Here is a 22688-nt window from a genome sequence, read left to right on the forward strand (position 1 = left end):
TGAAGGATCGGACAAAGAGCGATGGAACGAAGAATGTTAGGCGTAACGTTGAGTGAAAGGAAGAGAACGGTATGCATCAGACAGCAAACAGGAATAGGCGATATTTTATTTGACATTACTAGCAAAAAATGGAGCTGGGCAGGCCATGTAATGCGTAGGATACATAATTGGTGGACCATTAGAGTTATCGAATGGGTGCCAAGTGTAGGAAAGCGCAGTTGTGGACGGCAAAAAACTAGGTAGAGTGATGAAATTGCGAAAGTCGCAAAGTTCGCAGACGCAAGTTGGAACCGGTTGGTGCAAGACCGGGGTAATTGGAGATCGCACGGTAGGGTTTCGTCCTGCTGTGAAAATAAAATAGATTGATTATATATATATATATATATAGTAAAAATTTCTTGACTACCATACCCATGCAGCCGGTTACTACCCCATTTTTGACAAGTTTTGAGTGACACGACGTGGAGTTCAACAGGGGCTTCTCGCTCTTACAGGAGTACTGCCAACACAAGTGGTCCTGTTTGAAGGTTAGCTTTAAATCTAAGTATTGCAGTATGCAATGTATTGGGAGTTACTTCATGCGTGAATTTGAGTCGGGAACCGTTTTGTTTAAAAACATCGAGAGCATGTGGCACACTTTCAGGTTTGAGGGATTTGACAAGCACAAGAAGATCATCCACGTACCTGAATATGCTTATAAAGTCACCGGCCAAGTATTTCTATACTTTTTTTGTCAACAAGCACCCAAAAATATTACTTAGGACTGGGGCTATTTTGGCACCTATACACACGCCAGACTTTTGCATGTACGTTTGACCTTCCAAAACAACGTACGTATTTTTGAGGTAGAAAGACAGGAGTTCTAGAAAGGATCCAGTGTTAATTCCTGATTCACTTTGAAATACACGCGCATCATTTTCCTCTTCAGTGCATTCCTGAAGGTACTGCTGGAGCGTGTTATGTGAAAGGAAAAAGAGCAAATCTTCAACGTCGGCGCTGAAACCGGAACATGCTCCTGGGTTATCCTTTATTAGGAACTTTACGATCTCATCCGAATTAAGAAGCAGGAACGGAGCTGCCGCACTAAGTGTCGACAGATGTTTGTTTAAGTACGCAGAAACATGTGCCTGCCAAGTGTGGTGCTCGGCCACGATTGCCCTGAAGGCGACTTCGTGTTTGTGCGTCTTGGCTGCAAAGAAAATTTCAAGAACGGGTAGCTCAGCGTTTTTTACTTTCTTTGCTTGCGCTTCTAGATTGCACTTTAACAGCAGAGCTACTGCCTTCTGCTTGCAACAACACAATCCGACTCGTGGCAAACAGAAGGCAGTAGCTCTGCTGTTAAAGTTCAATCTAGAAGCGTTAGCAAAGAAAGTAAAAAACGTTGAGCTACCCATTCTTGAAATTCTCTTTGCAGCCAAGACACACAAACCTGAAGTCTCCTGCAGGGCCATCGTGTCCGAGCACCACACTTGGCAGACAGTTGTTTCTGCGTACTTAAACATCTGTCGACGCTTAGTGCGGCAGACCCGTTCCTGGTTCCTAATTCGGAGGAGATCGTAAAGTTCCTAATGAAGGATGACCCAGGAGCATGTTCCAATTTCAGCGTGGACATGGAAGATTTGGTATTTTCCCTTCCACATAACAGGCTCCCGCAGTACGTTCAGGAATGCATTTAGGAGGAAAATGACGAGCGTGTATTTCAAATTTAATCAGGAATTAACACTAGATCCTTTCTAGAACGCCTGTCTTTATATCTCAAAAATAGGTACGTAGTTTGGGAAAGCCAAACGTACCTGTAAAAGTCTGGTGTGTGTATAGATTCCAAAGTATCCCCAGTTCTGAGTAATATTTTTCTTAGCCTTGGTGACACAGGAGTGGAAAAACATCTGGCCACTGATTTTATACGCATTTTTAGGTACGTAGATAATCTTCTAGTTCCTGTCAAATCCCTCGAACCTGAACGTGTACCACATGCTCTCGATGTTTTTAAACAAAACGGTTCCGGACTAAAATTCACACATGAAGTCCGGAAACATAGCATTCTGCAATAATTAGATTTAAAGCTAACCCTCGAACAAGAACCCTTGTGTTGGCAGTACTCCTCTAGGAGCAAGAATCCCCTGTTGAACTACAGGTCATGCCCCCCAAAACGTGTCAAAAATGTGGTAGTAGCCGGCTGCATGGGTATGACAGTCAAGAAGTCTTTTCGTCTTAAGATGAGCAGTAGTCTCGAGATACAGGTACATCGATTCAGGGAGGCCGGTTTCAAGGACTCGGTCCTTGTCTCATGTACAGGCAAAATTTTCAAGTTAAAGCACTCCAAATGCGACTTGGTGCAGCTTAGTAAGTAGCGTGGTCGAAAGGAGTAAAAAAGCAGCGGTAATACCGTAAGTTCATTCACTCTCACACAGAGATAAAAAAGTAAGGGGTCAGATATGGTGTCGAAGTTTTGTTTTCAGCGCCTAATAAAGTTGGTAAGGTAGGAATAACTGTCCAAAGAAAGAGAAAGAATAGGAAAGAACACAGGCTGTAAAATAAACCACGGGGAAAACTCGTGCCCTGTAAGAGTGCTGTTGTTTACCAAATCCCTTTGACATATGCGGCCTTTCGTACATAGGGCAGACAGGCCGATGCATTAACCTAAGGCTATCGGAGCACCAGAATTCTTTAGACAAGAAATCTACAAACCTTGGAAAGCACTGCTTCGAATGCGAGTGTAAACACTTCTTTGATGACACAAAAATCCTGTTTGTGCCAAATGATAGCATTGCAAGCGAAGTGGCGGAAGCATTTCACATAATGTGAAAAGGTAGTGGGTGTGTTAGTTAGCCTTCCGTAACCTTATCTTTGAAAGAAATGGGCTTGCTGAATCGAGGTGAACAACGGAGGAAATGTGTTGGAAATGACAAGTGCTTTTATTCACATCGAGCATGCGCGTACACTCGATGTAAGGCTTTAAAAAGCCATGATGTTTTTTTCCAATAAACGGAGTTGTAAGTCAGCGCCGTGTGTGTCCCATCCTCTATTCTGTTGTCCGGTGCTCGTTTTTAGCGCTGTTTTTAAGCATTATGGGAAACCACCAACTCGCCCAATCTGCCGTTTTTCTACTCAAGGCAATCATCGAGTCATGCAACGAGGCCATCAAGTGTGGAGGCGGAACGCGCAGGCTGGCTGTAGACTTCTTGCTTTATTTCTGGGCGCCTTGGCCACAACAGTACACCAGATGCCGACCACCTAATCGTCAGCCAATTCCGAGACTCCTTGAACCATGGACGGATGTCCTGCTAAGAATACCGAAGCCCCTGACGCGCAGGTGTTCAAACAAGAACACACCTATCTGCGCCGAGTGACGGCCTCAATTACACATGAGCAGCACTGATAACGTGGTTCTCACGGGTGCTGTCAAGGAGCCGATCACACGCCACGTGATAAGCTGGCACTAATGACTCCCCCCGGCCACCGGAAAATCACGCACCAGTGCGGTCTCGGCCATGTACCCAGTTCAGGTCAACCTGAGCTGCTTGCAGTTCTCGCAGCGTTCTCGAAAAGGCCAGAACACCTACGTAAGCCGGGGTTAAGGTGATCGTCTTTACTGACAGGAGAGACGCCGCGAAGGGACTCATGGGCACGCTGGGCTTTGGAACCGTATATATTCGGGGACATAAAGATCTGGAGCAGCAGGCTCCTCAAGGCTGGGTAGTGCGAGTGGATTGGGGACCACGACACGTGGGCATGGCGTCCTGGCAAACGGCAAGGAGGATACCGGCGGCTGCATTCCGGCCTTGCTTGTCCTGCCAGCTCCGAACTACCCAGAATCTGCTGCACACGTCAGCGGAGCCAAACATAGGAGAACAAGCGCTCTGGCCGACCCCCCGCTGACGCTAAATGTGTACTATGCACTGTGACCAAGTACTAGTCCATAAAGCGCTTACTGGCAAGCGCTCTAACAGAGCATGTGTTGGCTAAACAGTCTCATTTCAAGAAGCACTCACCCAGTAACACCTTCAACAACGTCAACAGCGAGCAACCAAACAACACCAGCATGGAAGTCGGTGGTGTAGCTAACGATTTGCGGGAGTATGATGCTACTTCACTCCTGTAACCGCGGTCACCTGCTACAAGTGCCACCCTAAAGGCACTTGACCGACACCTAGACACAGCTTGTCCGAGGGCAATTGTTTAAGAGAGCACGCCTGTAGGCTTCGCTCCGAACAGGCAGCAACTTGGCCTTACACTACAGTAAATGCGATGTGTGCCGTACTAAGGGGCCTGATTTTTCACGGTACGCGATCCGCAAATGCTACAATGACTCTTGTGCACGCGAAATATTTGAGGCTGCTGCTATCGCAGCGAATGGTGCCTGTAGCGTCAGCACTTCGTCTTTGGCCTTAACTGAGGGAGAACTAACGTATCTTAACAAGCGCACTAATTCTGGGGAAATCTAATCGGTGTCTCATTCTTGTTTGGTCATGCGCAGTGGTACACCTTTATTTTCTATAGACATGTATGCACGTTCTTAATAAAGAATTCGCTCGTCAGTTAGCGCTGGTGTGTATTGCAGCGCCATGGTGCTGCAGCTTATCGCCCATTATTTTTACGCTGTGGTCGGTTTATGCTACAAAGAAAAATACTTCTTGAAGAGCTGCTTGGTGACCTTGGTTTGACATTAGGTGCCATGGTACTGGCTTTTAGTCACATAGACTTATCAGACGCAGTGAATGCTTTCATCCATGCAACAAGACGCATACAGTACTAACTCCTATTTCTCTTACTATTCCTAATGTAATGATTAAATATGTTAAACTACTATCATTCGAAGTGTTGCAATAAATCATGTAATTTTTATTTTAAATTTCACCGTCCATTTATCTGGTCTCACTGCTCAATTACACAAAAAAAAATTTGTTTCGCAGTCACACCTTCGTATTAAATGCTTTAGTATTAGCTATTAACTGAATATAAAACTACCTGATTCTTCGCCTATCCCCCACAGAGGGTACGTGCCATGCTTTAAACACACAACAACTACAACAACAACAACAACAACAACAAGTTTGGCAAATACCATACTAGAAACAGTGCCCCTTTTGGCATGTTGATTGTACGTTTCATCCCATCCAGTGTGGCCAATCTCCCTCGTGGGTACGAGCAGTGTTTTGATGCAACAACAACAACCGTGCCCGTTCGTGCCACAGAGAAAATAAGTATTGTTATAGAAAAATGTCTAGGAAACGCCATAAAATTTCCGCTGTGCAAGCGAATACGTGTTTTGCAACGCGCTCAATGTTTAATGAAGCGTATAACGTTTGGTTCTCTAAAACACTTTGCACTCCTCGCAACGTTGATCCGCACCTGTTCTGGAAAGTTTACGCGTCAGCCCTGCCACCGTCGCTGCAGCCAGCGAGAATGGCGAACATCGTGGTGGCTGTTTGTGTTCCGTCTCCGGGGGCCACAAATGCCCATTCACGCCGAGCGGCTTGCTCAACGAGGAGTCTGTTTCTCACGACAAGAGCTGCTGCGCGACGACTGATGGAACGTAATAACCTTCTCGCCTTTCCATTCTCTTCCCTTTTTTATTTGTTTCTCTGAATTTGTGAATTATGAAAGTAGGCCGGAAAATATTAACGTTCTGCTTACGCCTGGTCCAAGCTTCGATAAGACGCCCTCCCCCCTCCCCTTGCCACTGCACAGCAAACCAACCAGGAAGAAAATTGGCAACAATGAGTGACAACCGCGGAAATTAAGAAATAAATCGTCGAACTTAAAAACAATGCTACGAACAGGGCAGATACCCTGCGATTAAAGGACTGAATTCGATTCGCGTGCGTTGAAGCTTTCTTCACTGCACAGACAGGTAACATTGCCAGTGTCTAGTAAGGAACGTGACGTTGAGATGTCCATGGACGAAAAGAAGGCTACTAAAATCGTGTAAGAAATGAATAATTCGGGGGTTGAAAAGTTATTCATGTGAATGCAGCAAAAATTCGTTTCAAGAAATAAACAAATGCATCTCGTCGAAATACATGCATTTTTGTTCGACTATGCTTTGAAACTCTGCAGACTGCATTTGACATTTCTGCATAATGTCGCGTACGCATTGTCACCTTAATATTTACACGTGTTATCACATTTAGCCGTCGGGAGAGATGCGCTTGCGATATTGACTGCTCGTGCGTCTCTAATGCTGCATTTTGAATGTATGTAAACAACAAACAGAAAAGGACAATACAGATGCGTTTGTGGGTTGTGTTTAAGTTTTTCGCTGGCGTAAAATCAAAATACCGCACCAACTCGCCGAAACTACCCCCTTGTCGAATGTGGTAGCCACATGTAGAAAGACGGGCGCATCGTATCGGAGTCTACACGCGAGAACGCTTCAATTGTACAACACGTTCATGAACTTATAGACGGTTATCTCAAGGTAATATACATTGCACGATAACGCCACTATGAAGAAGGGATAGCATAATAGCCGAGTCGTTCGACTTGAAGCCCGACGAACGAGCCTTGGGCTGTTGCCACCGCGGAGGTGTATTCAAGTTTTAAATTGTTGGGTTTAATGTCTTGAAACTGTACAGTGGGTTAGAGAGACGCTGTAATGGACGGCTCCGCATTATGTTGACCACTTTAGTTCTTTTACCCATACATTTAATTCATAAAATAAGGTGCACTGCATAAGCATCATGTGCTTGCGGTGAACCACATGAGGAGCTATCACATGTGCTATTAACTTGCCATCTTTATGACCGGCAGAGGCGAGAACCGTGTGTTAAGCACTCTCTTTAGGGAGTATTATTGCACCATGGACTTCTCTAAGTAATGCATAGAGGCAATTATTGACGGCACGAAATGTTTTCGCTTCATGCAACTTTACTTCAATGTACTGTGCATTTTATGTTATTTATGTTTCCGAGTCAATGTCCTCATTCAGAAAGCGTTACCCCGTATATAAATGAAATGGAGCAGCAGTAAGCACGTGCTTCCAACCACTTTACCAGAACTCTTATCTGAATCTTACTACTTGCACCGAAATATATGTGTACGAGCCTTTTTGTATTTCGCCCCCACCGAGACGCCCCTGCTGCAGCCGGGAGCTGAACGTGCGTCATTGTGGCCAGCAGCACACCCCCATAACTACTGAGTCAACGCGGCGTTTTATTCAAGTTTTCAGGGTGCAGATTGGCCGGAATGAGAGTTTGCTGTTTGCAATCATGTCGTTTCACTTCCTGTATCTTTACCGTCACTACAGCGTGACAATTGTGTTTAGACCTTACAGCATATGACATTTTTTTACTGGTGTTTTTGTATCGGTGTCCACCAAATTCTGAGCCCATCTCTTAAATACCGGTCGTATTCGGAAAGCATCGTTTTATTCCCCGCGATATTCATTTCGGTGATGGTGGACTTGCTCTTCCACTTCGACCTACTCGAATATTAACAAATAGAAAGTGCAATAGGGATAGCACAATCGCTGATCCTTGCGAAGTGTGGTGATCAATGACTTATTTCAAGGTACACGTGTCAGAGTCAGGTGTGTCTAGAAAGCAATCTCAATTGCAATTAAACATCTATTGCTTTCTCTGCAAATAATTATACCTGATGCAAGAACACCTCTATAACGATGGCCAGGACTCAGGGTTGGACTGTTTTTTTCGAGATTAGGCACGCATTGCTCAATATGAAAGGCCACATTCATGAGATTCTACTTTTCAAAGCTTCCAGCGCATGTCGCGTTTCAGTTTGTCTTCCTTTCTTTCTTATGTTCCGACATATATTCTCCTATCTATAGGAGCTCACGCCCCTTTGCTGACCTATTTGAACGCAGAGGTCTCAAAAATAGTCATGGATGTGTTTTTGCGTACCAGTTGCAAGTATTTTTAGGTCGCTTGATGCTGATACATTAAAGTATCTAGATCAATATTTGCTACTTCTTGCCACTGCGGCACCGTCAGGGATGAAACACTACACAGAGGTTCATCTATAAGTCTGTCGTCGTCGTCGTCGTCATCATCATCATCATCATCATCATCATAATCATCATCATCATCATCATCACCACCACCACCACCACCACCACCACCACCACCACCACCACCACCACCACCACCACCACCACCACCACCCTGTTTCATGTCCACTGCGGGACGAAGGCCTCTCCCTGCGATCTCCAACTACTCCTGTCCTGCGCCAATCGATTCCAACTAGCGCTCGCGAATTTCCTAATTTCTCAGCTCAGCAGAGACTCAGCAGAGAACGCGATCCGTTGCGACTATTGCAACCACTGTCCAAGTGCCCATGGCAGAATTATGGACTTGGGAAAGTTCCCTTTGTTTCAGAGATGCATTTACAGTGTGTAAGGTCTTCGTTAGCTTAATGCTTCTCAAATCGAGTCTATGCGTTGCTCTACAAAGCGGGCTCGTTTCTAGAGCTGTTTTTGTGGGTGCATTTTTAACGTAAATGAGGTTTACCCGTTTTATACGAGTGCATAACCTAGCTCGCCACACTTTGGGTAGATATATCTGCTTTTCTGGGACATACTTATACTATCCAAATACTGCCTCAGGTGCTTAGTGTCCTCGCGTGCATTCTCTGAATAGTATGGTGGTAATCCACAGTTAATTATACATTTCGTGTTCACATGTGTGTGCACGTGGTGTTGTGCGAGATTTCGTGTTGTGATAAATTCACGCGCTTCCACTGTACGACTGCGGTACTAGTGTCTTAAACTTGATTTCTAGACCTCTGCGCGTAATTTCGCTACCTATGAATTGGTTTGTGCACCGGGTACGATTGAACTTAAGTGTGACACTACATAACCATCGTCCATGCTTCATGCAACACCTAAGTAAACGTGCTCGACTTAGGCTTCGATGTAACACCGACGGCGTGCGGCGAACATGGATAGCCTGACAGAATTTCTCGTTATGCTGTGAAGAAATTCCATCGCGTGTTTTATTTTGTGTTCTACCTAGGTGGTTCAGAACAAGAGAGTGTAGTTGCCGCAGTGCCGAATCAGAGTTCTCAGCTTGGCAGCTCGAAAGGTTAGTGGCTTCAGCACACCTGATGACTTTTAACTTCTGTGAGAAAAACAAAGCGCATTGTACTTTTGTAAAACCGTTGCCCCTCACCTGCCGGTATTGAAAATTATAACAGCGCTAACAGATGGAACTACAAAGGAACAAGGACGAGATACAAGCGCTTGTGTCTCGTCCTTGTTTATTTGTAGTTGCATTTGTTAGCGCTGTTATAATTTTCAAATCAAGTATGCACCAACTCGCCCACAAAGAAGTTTTCATGAACTGCCGGTATTGCCTGATTGCATGCGTGTGCGCTGCTGGTGATGTCTATGCTTTTGTATGTTCACGAAAGCGCACGTTTTCGATGTACGGCTACTGTATTAGTATTATTCGATCTGTTTTATAGAACTCTGCACGTATGTTCGCACCTTGTGTATTGATTTCTGCTCCGCAAGCTTTCGGCGCCACACTCCGGGCACGAGTAAAGATCTTCGAGTGGCTGTATACCGAACCGATGTAAGTATACTTCATTCTAGTTCATTCTTTATGCAAAACAAAAGCAAGACTGCTCGACTAAGGCGCCAGTGCCGCACGAACGGTATGACCATGGTGGAAGACAGAAGTTATACGATGGCTGTGCAAGGTGCGGGCGGTTAGCGTGAATTAACGCGTTTACGTCATGATATACGTCATTCTTCCGGTTGACATCACCAGCGAGTCTGGGGTTGAATCAGAGCGGCTGGGAAAACTTCAAAATTTCTCAGGAATAAGTGCGTATTTCGGCTCCGGACAAGCGAAAAAAAAAGCTATGAAAGGCTTAATATGGTATTTCGGTAACCAGAAAAATTTTTATATTGTCCTTAGTGTCCCTTTAAGTTCCGCGCTCTCCCCACAGCGTGGTCATGCCATTGTAGCAGCTCACTTCCTTCCACCGCGGAAGCGACCCTGGATAGCATGGCAGAATTCCGCGCTTTGTTGCGAAATTGCCCCGCTTTTTACATTGCATTCTACCTTGGTCACATAGAGCCAATTACTGGAATGACCAAAGTACCCCAGAAGAGCCCACAGCCTGGTTGCCCGAAAGGTTAGTGGTCTGAACAAAAGTGCACATCTTGTAAAACTTTTTTTTTCAAAGCTCTGCACCTTATTCGCCGATCACTTTGCATGTTTAGTGGTGCAGGTTTTTTAGTGATTTCTGAACGTAAACGCACCATAGACACATAATTTTTGTTTCAAGAGTGTTTAATCTGCTGTAATGATGTGCAGGACATTCGTACACATAGGTCACCATGTGGTATTCAAGAATGATCGGTGCATAACAAGGGAATATTTGCCTGAGTATTTCTTGTTGGAAAACATCTTGAGTGCATGTCTTTGTCTCCGTGTTAGAAGGGCACTGAAACACAGCCTTGTCTAATTTTCTACTGTAGAAAATGGCAGGATATATAAAATTATCAACTGTGGAGAGAATACTTGCCATCAGGTCAACTATTAGTGGAGTGATTGAAATTAAAACTCCTATTGCTTTCAACCCTGATGGCACGAGGGATATCGGAAGTTTAATTTTGCATTTTATATTATTGACAACTTCCGCTTCATTATAACTACTTTTTCCAGCTCTGCATCGAAGTCGAACTCGGGTTTAAATGCAAGATTGGTGAGCTAGAGGCAAAACTAGAAGCAGTGGCAGAAGCGTTCTCATGCAAAGAGCAACGTGAATGCACATTCATCGACGTTGGCAAGCATTTACAAGGCCAATTAAAGGACGCACTCATCAACGAGGTCTGTAGGATAATGTTGCATGTATCTATCAGTTGGTGCGGCAACAAGTGCTTTGTCACGATTTCAAATTCATTTTCAGTGAATATATGAATGTTCTGAAAGTCGCGTAGCATTTTCTATGGCTTTATTTCACTCTGAAGCGCATTTTCACCATGGTTTTTTGATGGATGTTTGCTCATGCCTCTAATGTGACATTCCACAGATTGCTCTGCCTAATAAGCTGCAAACGGCGCCCCATGTGTATATCTCCTCTGAACACACTTATGTTTATGATTGAAGTGATGATGAAGCTATATGGATCACAAGTGGAAACATAGAGTGGGCCCTCATTTTCTGTGTGCTTATCTACTACATCAAAAACCTTGAGTACCCGCCTGGATTCTCACCGATGCTTGTGCTGCTGCAAAAGATTGCCCTGCCGGACACAACAGTGCCTCGTGGATTGCTCACAAACCGCCTGAAGAATCTTCTCATACTCTCGAAAAAGAAGAATTTGTGTTAAGTTCAAGAAACAAATGTGCTAAGATACCTTACTTCCCAAGATGCTTAAGTATGTTCTCAACAGATAGCTTCAGTCTTTTTCTGAACTTGAGTGTATTTGTTCCATTTGTTGCATTGAGTGTTGTGAACCTTGAAATGCTATTTGTGTTACAAGTTGATCTCTTGTTGGCTTTAGCGGATACGAGGTGTTAGATTTACGATGGTATTTAAGGTGCAGGTATATGTTGATATGCTCTAGGTGATTCATGCTGTATTTTCTGAACTCATACTCGGGGAACTGCAAGCGCAGGCACCTGACATACATATAGCTTAGCATAGTTGTTTAAAATCATGGCCCTCTTCCATTTATTTTGTATTTGGCTACTAGCTTTGATGGTCTTTGTACCCGCCGTGGTTGCTCAGTGGCTATGGTGTTGGGCTGCTGAGCACGAGGTCGCGGGATCGAATCCCGGCCACGGCGGCCGCATTTCGATGGGGGCGAAATGCGAAAACACCCGTGTGCTTAGATTTAGGCGCACGTTAAAGAACCCCAGGTGGTCAAAATTTCCGGAGTCCTCCACTACGGTGTGCCTCATAATCAGAAAGTGGTTTTGGCACGTAAAACCCCAAATATTATTATTATTGATGGTCTTTGTGTTTTGTGAGCTTATAGCACCATTCTTGAGCTTTCAACATGTGGCTGCTTTAATGTCTCTTCAGAAATGGGATAAACTCTATAGTCACAATATTACATTGTCTCTTTTTATGCCAGTTGTATGTTTACTGCGGCTTTCATAAAGAAGTCAAACTGCCTAAACACGTCATTTTTAAGCATGGCTTTTTATTGTGTGGATATTTTTGCATCATGATAGCAGCGTCTACTTTTATTTATATTCTGAGTGGAGCAATCTGTTGTCGACTTTTTGGAAATTAGGATTTTATGTGAGAATCTTGCTTTATTACACGGCGTATTCATCCTGGTTCCTCTTTTCGCAATGCAAACTGGGATATAATATGAGCTCAGACTTATAATGCATTATATGCAGCACTTATTGTGATAGATATCTGCTCTAGTACCTGCTCACTACATAATAAAACGATTTTACAAGTATAGTGCCTTGACCACATATCCATCACCTATATAACGTAGGTTTTCTTTTATACAGCCTAGACTCAGGAAGTCCGGCTACTTTGTGTAATAGTAAGCGTCGTTGTGGGAGGTATACGTTGGTATTGTGGTTAAGGTACATTGTGTATTTATGTCTAGCCTCAGTGATAATAAAGGCGGTGAGTATTTTTGAATATCTTTGTCTGTCTTGTCTGTAGACCTTTCTGTTGATGGTTATTATTTGTACACGTCAAATTGCAGTCCGCGGGAGTTCTGCATTTTGTGACCCTGAGCAAACACCAAGGGCATTTTTAATAAGAGATTTTACCAGAAGCATTGCGCCGTCCAAAGTTTACATGTGTTCGAGCAATTAGTAACCTATGTTTTTATGAAGGTTTTACACCTTTGCAAAGGTTACATTCCAAAAAAAAACGTGTAACCTGTACAAACAAAACAGTAACTTTTTCATTCGTAAACTTTGCAAAGGTTAAAAATGTAAAGGTTACATTGTTGTAACTTTTATGTTAAAGGTGCACAAAATGTGCACCTTTGTAAAGGTTATTGGGTTTAGAGTGTAGGCGTGGTTGGGCTTAGATCAGCGGGCCACCGGCAAAAAGGTCCTCGCAGTCGGAAAAATACGTCAATTAGAGCTGTGAAGAAACACGCCACTCTCAAAAGAAGTACTCCCAGTGTCGTTACTCAGTCTTTTCAGACGTTAAATGATATTTCCGCACAATATTTAATAAACAAACATTGAAGGGCCAAAGTGAGACGCACCTTCACACACTGCGATCTCAGCGCCCCCCTTTACAAGTGAATAAAAAATACGTTGAAGCGCATACGGCAGACAGTCCCAAGTTATTATCGGCGGCTAACCTTTGTCGTCGAAAAAGCAAGAACACTGCATTCTGACAGGGCTAACTCAAGAGACGCCAAAGTGAAGGATTAGCGGGATTAATACGGCAAAGTGAACGGGCTGCGCAGCATTGCTTTAATGTCGACCCGCAACAAGGGAGATACGAGAAGCGAGCGCTGAACGACAGAAAGCATCACGAGAGAACAGGCAGGCAAAAAAAGCGCAGTTGCCACAGGATGAAGTAACCAGTGAATGGGAAATGTACTGGGAGAAAAAAATCTATGGTGATAATACTATTTCAAGCAAAGATAAAACGTGAAAGTGAACGTTAGTCCTCAGAAATACGTGAGGAAAAGACGGCCGCACCTAGAATATTTTGGAACGACATAAAATTATTAGGCAGAAAGTCTGGAACAATGCAACATATCCTAGACGAAGATAGAAACAAACTAGAAGGGGAAGCGGCATTAAATTACATCCGAAAAATAACAGCTGAATCTTTCCAAGGCAATGACGAGGTTTTACTTGAGAAAAAAAAATGTATGAAAGAGAACCAGATGAAAAGAGAGCTCGTGCTGACAAATTTCAACTGGAAGAAAGCCAAAGAGAAAATTCCTAAGCGCACAGCCACAGAGTTAGACGAGGTTCCCATTAGGCTGATTAATGAATGAGGTCCAAAAAGTAAGGGAGCTCTGTTGAAAGAAGTAGAAAAAGGTTTAAAAGATAGGAGAATAACAGTCAGTTGGCGACAAAATAGAATGAATTCAAAAAATAACTAAAGGGGAGAAAGATAGAATTCACTCATATAGACCGTTGACAATTACCTCGGTAATAAACAGGTTAGCAACGCAGGTAAATAAATTAGAGCTGCAAGCATGTGCAGAGAATAATGGCATTTTGGGAGAACTTCATAATGGCTTCAGTATATGTAGGCGTCTGAATGATAACATATTTTTCCTTACTCAATGTATTGAAATATCCAAAGTAGAAAGGAGACCATTATATGTGGCCTTTTTGGACATTACAGGAGCGTATGACAACGTAGACCGCAACATTTTGTGGGATATACTGAAAGGGGAAGGCTCAGGTCACGATTGTCTACAGCTTTTGAGAGAGATTTACCTAGAAAATACCGTTTGCGTTGAATGGGTAGGAATGAGGAGAACGGAGAAAGTTGACATCAACAACGGACTGAGGCAGTGGTGCCCTTTATCCCCACTGCTGTTTATGATGTACATGGTGAGGATGGAGAGGGCGCTAGTTTGATCTCTCATAGAAACAGGCGGGTACAGTAGTAGAGCAGCAGCTTTCAGGTTACTTTTATGTGGACGACATTGCGTTGCTAGTTAACAAGCAAGGTGATATGCAACGTCTGGCTAATATGTGTGGGGAGAAAGGCGAGTATTTAGATCTGAAATTTAGCGTCAGAAAATCCAGTGTTATGGTATGCAATGAAAACAGTGAACAATGTGAATTCAGGGGCAGGAAATACCTCGGGTAAAAGAACATAAATACCTTGCTACATAGATAAACGAAAGCTACAGATATCGGGAAACACAGGAAAAAAACAATAACAGCAAAGGGGAAGAGAAATGCAGCTACAATGAAACACAGAGCCCTATGAGGATACAAACGTATGAGGTGCTCTGGGGTATGGGGAAAGGTGTAATAGTTCCAGGACTTACATTTGAAAATGCACTTGTTTACTTGAAATCGCGGGTAAAATCAGGATTCGATGGCAACCAAAAGTCAGTGGGACGCCTCGCATAGGGCGCACACGGGAAGACTACAAATGAAGCTGTGCAAGGTGATATGGGTTGGAGAAGCTTTGAAGTGAGAGAAGCTCGCAGTAAAATTGATTATGAACAGCGACTGAGGAATATGGAAGATAGTTAATGGACTCGGAAAGTTTTCACGTATTTGTACAGGAAAAACACTGATTCACAGTATAGAGGAAGGAAGGAAGGAAAATGTGGAGAAGGAAAGGAAGGGAGGTTAACCAGTTTAGCCTAAGTTATTTGCTACCCTACACATGGGAGCGGGATGGGGGGATGAAAGATGGGGAGAAGAGATAGAGAGAGCACATAACATGGCACACACACCGTCAGTTACAGTCCGTCACTCTTGCGCGGCACGTGACATCACTGGCACAGCCGCTTGTCCAAGCCCCTCTCCATAAAGCGAAGTAGTCATTTTGTCGCCTTCAGCTGCGATGTCTTCTGTCGGCGATATATGAAAATCGTTGCAACTCACAATGGTCTATTGCCAAGGTGCGCTTGAACGGACGCCAGGGACTGTCTCTGAACATTATATTCAGGACAGTTGCACAGAATGTGTTCCAGCGTCGCCTCGCAAGGACAGGCATTGCAGGGAGCGTTGTCGGCCATTCCAACGCGAAATGAGCAAGATTTCGTGAAGGCCACCCCTAGCCATAAGCGATAAGGCAGGGTGGCCTCACTTCGGCGGAGTCCAGCTGGCATACAGAGATGTATCAAAGGGAGCAGGTCGTATTGACGATTGCTCCGGTTGGTCTGGCTGCTTGGTGTGCCCCATAGAGAGAGCGTGATCTCCCGTGCATGCACTCGAAGTATGCTGGCTGCGTCGGACCATGAAAGTGGTATGGCCTCTTCTTGTGCGTCTTCAAAAGCTGCCCGAGCGGCTTTATCGGCGTCTTCATTTCCTATGACGCCACAGTGAGTTGGCAGCCACTGAAACGTCACGTGATGTCCCTTCTCATGTGACGTATGGAGTAGGCATCTAATATCGAACACGAGCTGTTCGAATGGCCCACGACGCAGAGCTGATAGCACCGATTGCAGGGCTGCCTTTGAGTCACTGAAGATTGAGCATTGTCGAGTTGGTTCCCAAATGACGAAACAAAGTGCAGCGCGAAGAGCCGCTAGTTCCGCAGGTGTCGATGCCGTGGGGTGATCAGTCCTAAAGCTATCGTAATAGCTCTTGCTGGGACGACCACAGCTCCGGACGAACACTGGATGTTTGTGGAGCCATCAATATAGATACGTATACCGTCCACGTACCTCTCGTGCAGAAGAAGCAGAGACAGTTGTTTCAGCACAGGCAACGACAGCTAAGACTTTTTCCCGATTCCTGATACGCTGAGATGGACTGTGGGGCTGATAAGACAGCAAGAGGGTATCGATGGTTTAGATGCAGTGGTGAAGCCCGAGGGAAGTTTGTCGTTGTACTTGACGATAGCTTTAGAGAATGATGTCTGGTGCCTGTCTGAAGGTAGTGTTGCAAGGTGGTGATAGGGGGCACGTACAAGATGTTTGATGTGCGTTCTCAGGGCTTCCACCATAATGTAGGTTTGCGTTGGGTGGTACCGAGCAAACGCAATAGTTGCCTCTGTTGACGTGCATCTGGGCAAACCAAGGCGAACTCTGCGTGCTTGAGCTGCCTTGAGCCTGCAGAACACGAATATTTGTCTTGCAGGTGCTGTTCAGTACAGGTAGACTATATCTTAAAAAGCCGAGAAAGAGAGCTCTGTAGAGTTTCAGCATTGCGTCTCCTGACATCCCTCGCGTCTTTCCTGTCATGTATTTAAACAACTGGGAGGTTGCTGTCAGGAGCCGTTTCATGTAGGCGACGTGCGGGTTCCAACAGTGGTCTCGGTCGACAATTACGCCAAGAAATCTGTAGGTTCTGACATAGGAAATGGTCCGCCCATTGATTGAGATGACATGAGGCGTCATTGGTTTGCGAGTAAATGTCACTAGTGCGCATTCTTCTGGTGATATGCTGAGACCTTGTTTACACAAGTAGCTCGCTGTCAAAGTAGCCGCTCTTTATTGCCGTGCACGTATCTGAGGAAGTGTGACGGCCGAAGTCTAGACACAGATGTCGTCTGCGTATACTGAAATTTTGGTGGTAGTTGACAAGTATGCAGCAACTCCAATAAGAGCGAGGTTGAATAGCGTCTGGCTGAGAGCACCGCCTTGAGGAACGCCCCTGCTGGTATAGCGTAGCGTAGTTGGGCCATCGTCAGTTAACACATAGAATGATCTTGCAGATAGGTAACTTGCAATCCAAAAAAGACTCGACCGCCTAGGCTAACCGTCACAAGATCGTCGATAATGGCCTCACGTAATACGTTATCGTATGCCCCTTTCACATCTAAGAATAAAGCTGCAGATAAATGCTTACGGGACCTTTCGTGCTGGATATACGAAACGAGATCAACTGCAATGTCGATGGAAGAGCGGTCACGTCGGAAACCAGCCATGGAATTTGGATAAATCTAGTAGTGTTCAAGGTACTATTCGAAGCTGCCAAGGATCATTCGTTCCATTATCTTTCCTACACAGCTGGCCAGCGCTATTGGGCGGTAAGAGGTGAGCTCTAGCGGGGATTTGCCCTGCTTCAAGAGTCGCACCAGGCGGCTTACTTTCCATTCGTCAGGAACATTTCTCTCCTGCCATGACGTGTTGTAATGACTCAACAATGCTATTCATGCGGATTATCCGAGATAGCACAAGACTCGGTATGATATAACATCTGTACCCGGAGATGATGAGCGCGTGCAGAAAGCTAGTGCCGCCTCGAGCTCCTCCATTGTAAAAGGAAGGTCCATGCGGCAATCACGGGAATGGGGACGTCATCTCGGGCTGGAGGAGATGGACGAGTCACCTGGTCTGCCATCCTTGCACAAAAGTGTTCTGCGACATCGATGTCTTGCCACCCTTCGAAAAGCGCGAGTGCCTTGAATGGAAAACGCTGTTCCGGAAGGCAACGCAGACCTTGCACCGTTTTACAAATATGAGACAGTGGCTTGGCGGGTCGAGTGTCTGGCAAAACGTTGCCCAACGTTCCGACGCTAATCTCTCCATTCAACGCTGAATCTTCTTTTGCATCCTCCTGGCTGACCTAAGGTCATGGATTAATTTTGTACGCCGATATCGACGTTCCGCCCGGCGACGAAGGGCTCGAAGTCGCTCTAATTCTATGTCGAAGTCGTTTTGCGGGTAAGAGATCATCAGCATGCGAGTGGCGTTTTGCATCGTATTTTTAATTGTTTGCTCTAACCCACAGGCATCTTCGCGGCAGGCATCTTCCATCTCAGATTTGAAGTTAGCCCATTGAATCGTCCGAATAGTATTCCGTGGACCTGATTAGACGACAAGCCTTTGATGTTCAGATAGGTGGGAATGTGATCACACCCATGTGTCTCAATATTTGGAAATCACTTCACACATCTGGCGAGAGAGTTGGAGACGAAAGCAAGGTCGAGGCAGCTGCCGTATGTCATGCATCGAAGAAAGGTGGGGCTACCGTCGTTCAGGTGAGTAAGGCCGTAGTTGTGGGCGATGTTTGCTAATCTTCGTCCTCTTGCATTTGTCCTTGTACTTCCCCATGCTGGATGGTGTGCACTGAAATCAGCTATGATTACCCATGGGGCGGGACAAACACCCAAGATATCCGCGAATCTTTTAGTATCTAAATTGCTGGAAGGCGATATATATATACGCCTATGAGAGTAAACTAGAGTTTGTTCTTTTTTACTGTGATGCATATATATTGATTGTCGTCACGGGGCGCAATTGATTGTAAAGCATAGGTGAGCTCACGATGAACAAAAACGATGATTTTGCTGCATGCACTATTTGTTGATGACATGACAAATTCGTACCCTGGCAGTCTGATTGGTTTCGACAAGTTGGGTTGACAAATGACGGTGAGTGGGAACACATTGGTGTGCACAAACTGAAGAAAATCCGAAATTCGTGACTTTAGCCCTCTGGCGTTCCACTGGATGACGGACGCTGCCTTGACTTTTTTTCGGAAGGATCGGGTATGGGTAGGCATCTTTCTAGTTGAGGGATTCAAGCACTGGGCTTATAGCGTCCAGCATTTTAAGCGTGCTTCAAGCAGATGGTGTCCCCATGTCCACTAAAATCACTCGGATGGCCTCCATGAGGGAACGTAGCACCGAGTTGACTTGACGATCTGTTTTAGGTGAATCATCCTTGGCCGGAGAAGGCTCCGGTGGAGCCGCGACCTTCTAAGGTTCCTTCGCAAGGGAGCGGCTCGGTAGCGTAGGCCATTCCAATAAAGAAAGAGTCTTATCTGGTTCCCTCGTGGAAGTGGCAGGCCCTTTCGCGGCGCGACTATTGGGTACCGTAGTGGAGTGGGTACTATCTCTTCGCGCATGCGCCTTCTTTGAAGACGTACGATGGTGCCGACGTTGACGCCGACACCGGACTACTTCGGCTGCCTCCCTGTGGGCTGAATTGTCTCTGGCCATTTGCTTCAGAACCGCGTTCTCCCTCTTGATGCGGGGACAGTCTTTCGACGAGGCTGCGTGAGGGCCACTGCAGTTGACGCACTTCAGAACTGTGGCGCCGCAGGTCTCTTCTGCATGAGCTTCAGCGCAACGGGGACACAGTAGCGAGTTGGGACACACGCCCTTGACGTGGCCTAGTCTGAAGCACTGATGGCATTGAAGCGGCTTCTGGATGAATGGTCCAACCAGATGTCGAAAATGCCCGACTTTAACGCGAGATGGTATACAATCCCCCTTGAAAATTACTTTTACGCAGCGCGTATTCCCAAGGCGGCGCACTTGCGTAATGATCGTGCCCTCGTTTGCCGGCTTGATGAGGCTAGGTAAATCATCATTGGGAATGGCAATGTCACTGTCGTAAAATACAGCGGCTATGGATGTGTCGTCGATCGGGATGAAGCGGCCCATTTTGATTCCGCCTAGCTCAGTGATTTCTTGAAGTTTTCCAAGCGCCCTCGCGTTGTACATGTCAATGGCGAGTATATGCTTGCGTGAATTTATTCTGATGTCTTTAATTTGATCCGACACCGCACATTCCAGAATAATGGATAGGGCTTGCCTGTTCAGCAACCGTAGGTTGCTTGACGGTTCTTCCGGCATAAAGATGATGACGTGTCGCCGGCGCGCGGGCCTTGACTTCATAGTCGTTGTACTCGTAGGAGGTGACGGCGCTGTGTTGGCGATCTTTCTCTTCGCCCTCTTACTCTGGACGGGTATGAAGCCGTCGTCGGATGAGTCGTCTTCCGACATAGAGTACAGCTCGGTGTCCTCGCTGTCACTGGGGGAGCCAACTCGCTTCTATGCCGTTGACGGCCGTGATGACTTCTGGCCAGGCGAGCCTCTGGCATGCTCCGCGTCTATGGCCGCAAGACGGGGAGGCGAGGCACCTCGAAAGGCGAAGATTTCACCAAAAATTCACAGAGCACAGAAACAAGTGTTCTGTCAAGAAGACACTTCGTCGTAAGCTTACCAGGAAGTATGCGACCTGTATGGTGAGGAACATGACAACAAAGAACATCAAGTGGAAAATCAGAGAGGCTGAGATAATCTCATGGGTGGCGGCAACGGAAAGGAAACCTGCTATGAGTAACTACTTAAGAGGGAAAAACGAAATCAGGAAAGAAACAATTTATGATAACTCAAAGGGAAGCTCATTACTTTTCGAAGCGAGATCAAGATGCCTTAGAGCACGCACTTATAAAGCGAGATATAAGTAGGAAGAACAAGCATGTGCTTGCTCTCGTAAAGCTAGGGAAACAATGGAGCATGTTTTATGAGAATATGAAGATATGAGCTCAGCGGCCAATTTAGGCATCTCTGGCCTCCTTGAGGCCCTTGGTTCAGCGAGAGCAGGAGGAAATTAAACTTGTCCGGAGTAGAGGTTAGTAAGCGGCGATTGGAAGATTGGTGGAAGAAAAGTAGGGAAACGAGAAACAATGGAGGCGTGGAAAAAGAAATTTTGCAATACGGGTTCAGAAAGTTTGGTTTTGGGAATTCATCGTTTTTCCCCTTTCCTTTTTCTTCCTTTCTTAGCATAGCTAGGACACTAGGCAATATAATAACAAGAGCTTGGTGGCACAACCCACCTCCCCGTTCCAAAGAAACATAGCATCCATCCATCCATCCATCCATCCATCCATCCATCCATCCATCCATGAAAAAGAAAGTCTCTAAGGTGATTCGGTCAGATTAAATAATTGATGCAGGCGGCAGGCTCTGTACAGGGGTAAGTGTAGGTAGCAGGCAGGTACTTCTGTTCCTCGAGGGGGCGTACAAGAAACTGATGAATGTTATGATTGTGATGGGTAAGGGGGTTAGAATTCGAAAGCAATACACGGGCTTTTAATGACGCTGTAGTGGGGGGGGGGGGGGGCTCCAAATTAATTTTGGCAACGAGCAGTTTTGTAACGTGCAGTCAAAGCATGGTGGTTTTTGCATTCCGCCTGAATAAATGTGCGGCCGCTGTGCGAATCCTTACCTGGTACACGATATTGTAGTTATGAGCTAGTCAGCAAAGTACCGGGTGTAATATAGATAGGACTTCGGTTCGACTTGCGTCTCTGCCACTACGGCAGCTTGTCGCTCTATATATCAAATGCTTCGACAAGGGGTCTCGTCACCGTCAGGGAACGTCGCCTTGTCAAAATGTTGGCTGCAGTGACATTCCATGTTTGACTACTGTTCATAACTTCAAGCTTCCATCTTCCTGAGAGCTTCTGTCTTGTTTACACTACTACAGTTTCTTATACGCCTTCTGCTCTTCTTTTTTCCTTTCTTACCTTTTGACTAGCGTAGAGATGGATGCGAGTTACTTTTTTGTCATAATTCCACGCCGCAAAATTTTGTGGGGCGTTGGTTCTGCGGGACAGCTAATGTATCCTTAGTTTCCGCATCCAGTCTGTAAAAAACTACTGCAGCATTTCTGCAATTAGTACTGTCACAGATGGTAAATTAAACTTCTAGGCAATGCATCAAAGATTCCTGGAAATTCGATATTACCGTGAAGCCGCGCCCAAGAATATTTCGTGGCCAGGCGTACCTGTTTTCTGCGACCTAATGCATATACGTTTTTGATTGGAATGGCTGATAGCGCCGAGTGCAATGCCTGCGGTGTCGAAGAAACTATAGACCATCTACTATGCTACTGCCCATCATTTGAAAATGAAAGACAAGATCTCTGCACAGCCCTCAACCAGTTAGATAGAAGAATGTTCACCTTGAACAAGATCTTGGGACCATGGCCTCGCATATCGCAGCTACAAAAGGCCACAAAAGCGCTGCTGCGATATCTCAAAGATACAGGATTGAGTCAGCGTCTGTAATCCGGACTGAGTGACTGAACGATATCCCCAGTGGACTTTCTATTCTTTCTCTAATCTTTCCGTCCCCGTTTCCCTTTCCCCAGTGTAGGGTAGCCAACCGGGCTCAGTCCTGGTTAACCTCCCTACCTTTCATTTATCATTTGCTCTCTCTCTCTCTCTCTCTCTAAGGCAATGCGGAGAAATTTTGCCTTCATTCAAAGAATGTTGACGGACGCAAAGAATGTTGACGGACGTAAGAAAAATGAATTAGCGGTTAGAATCTGCGCATGTGAACGTAACCATTTTCATAATTACTCTGAGCATCAAACACATTCTGTCGGTC

General features: G+C 45.4%; 1 protein-coding gene across 1 annotated transcript in view; it reads left to right on the plus strand.

Moving 5' to 3' along the window:
- Window positions 1–12474: 12474 nt before the first annotated feature.
- Window positions 12475–22688, plus strand: part of LOC135899341 (uncharacterized) — a 17163-nt gene continuing 6949 nt past the window's right edge. The window contains exon 1 of the mRNA XM_070521107.1: window positions 12475–12566. The gene's annotated coding sequence lies outside the window, so the exon portion shown is untranslated. The remainder of the gene's footprint in view (window positions 12567–22688) is intronic.

Source organism: Dermacentor albipictus, chromosome 1, assembly GCF_038994185.2.
Source record: "Dermacentor albipictus isolate Rhodes 1998 colony chromosome 1, USDA_Dalb.pri_finalv2, whole genome shotgun sequence".
NCBI classification, from domain to species: domain Eukaryota; kingdom Metazoa; phylum Arthropoda; class Arachnida; order Ixodida; family Ixodidae; genus Dermacentor; species Dermacentor albipictus.